Source organism: Gordionus sp. m RMFG-2023, chromosome 4 (genome assembly GCF_954871325.1).
Source record: "Gordionus sp. m RMFG-2023 chromosome 4, tfGorSpeb1-WG-v2, whole genome shotgun sequence".
Lineage (NCBI taxonomy): Eukaryota > Metazoa > Nematomorpha > Gordioida > Chordodea > Parachordodidae > Gordionus > Gordionus sp. m RMFG-2023.
The window spans coordinates 25,807,389-25,809,263 of NC_088778.1; positions in this window are offsets into that span (position 1 = coordinate 25,807,389).

Consider the following 1,875-nt stretch of genomic DNA (forward strand, 5'->3'; position numbering starts at 1 on the left):
AATATGATAAATATTAAACGAAATAATTTTAAATAATAGTATGACATTCCCTCCATAAATGAGCTCATTCGACACATTGTTCGCCCCGTTGTGACTTTAGAATATACATACTTTTAGTAATTCATCATGGTTTCTCTCAATCGTGTCATATATTCGATTTTATAAACTTTGATTTCTATACTAATTATCATTAATTCAAACTATTTTATTATCAATTAACCATGAAATTGATTCAAAATTTTCTATAATATATAGTTTTTCTTTAACATATATCCGATTCGATTCCTTATTCTGAATAATATAGAATTCCATAATATTTCAGAAGAACCAACATGAATTTATCTTCCTTCCCATATCTTTGCTATTATAATGGTTTCCTTTTCAAAATTCCAATAGTTCCGCTAAAGTAGGCATTGGCTGCATCGTTTATGATCAATTATTAGTTATCTGTAAGCAACGTTAAGGACTTGTCTCCGTAATATTCATCGAGTTTCCATATGTCCCATAATTTCTATTTTCACAAGTTGATAATCTATATCCATTAGCACAATCAATTCTTAATTTAAAAAAAAACACCTCTTCTGCTTTTTTTCTTGGTAATACAAAACAATTCATAGCATTTTGATCGTCGATCTTCATCCCATCACGCTCTTCCATTTTTACATTATAGCTTTATTGTCTACCAATTTACCGATATAATAAGAAATATTCAAGCACTCTACATATATTTTAAGGTCAAAATTTCCAATATTAATACTAATAACATTTTTGCACAAATTTTAAACACCTCTTTTGTACCCCTCTTCTTTTAAAATTCTTACCATATTTTAGCACTTTTACGCATTTCAAACATTTCTTTTGATCTCTCCTTATAAATTTTAGCCAAACATATTTCAGTCCAACCTTTCCTTTTGTATCCTTCTTCTTTTAAAATTTATCCCAATATATTATTACTATAAATTTCAAACACCTCTTTTGTATTTCTCCTTTTAAAATTCAACCCAACATATATCAGTCCAATCTTTTTTCGCTTTCTCCCTAATAAGTCCCCCGATTATTCCCCAATAAGTCCCCCTAAATTACTTCCCTAAAATTCTTCCCAATTTCTTTTTATAATTCTCCCCGATTGCTTCTCTAAAATTCCCCTTGCTTACAAAATGCACATTTGTTAACTCATTTTAATCGAAAAAATAGAATTCCACTCCTTTTATTATAATCAACATAATAGTCTTATATGTCTTATCGCTCATTTTATACCCCAAAATTTTAAAATACTTTAATAGTCATAAATCCATTTCTTAAATTTATTCTTCTTTCATTTCGAAAATCTACATATTTTAGATATTCGTAAACTCATTTAAAAAAATTTCTCCACATAAAATTAAAACATAATCTTTTTCTATTCTATTCCCACTGTTTTTAAACCAAGAAAAATTTTTAACCTTGAATTCCTCATTTTTTTCAAAAAAAAATATCTAACTCACTGTTATATTCTACTCAATTTCTCACCAAAAATTATTTCTTTTATCACCATTTCAATTCTCTTTTATTCCTTTATGTTTTTATTCCAAAATTAAAGGTAAAAAAAATATTGAATATCTTTCTCTTTTTAAAAATAAAAATATTTTAGCATCTCTTTTATCCTAAATATATTCTTTGCAAATCATCACCCTTTTTAAGAAACCCTCTTTTTTTATAAAGAAAGGTTTACCTCGCATAATATTTATCATCAATATTTATCTCGTGAATATATTTTACTCTTTTGGAGCCAACTCATTTTGTTTTATTATTTTCTCCTTCGCCTCCGATTTGTTATTTAAACCCATTACTACTCACCACACTCCCTTTTTTTGACACACCGCCTTTAGCTTTATT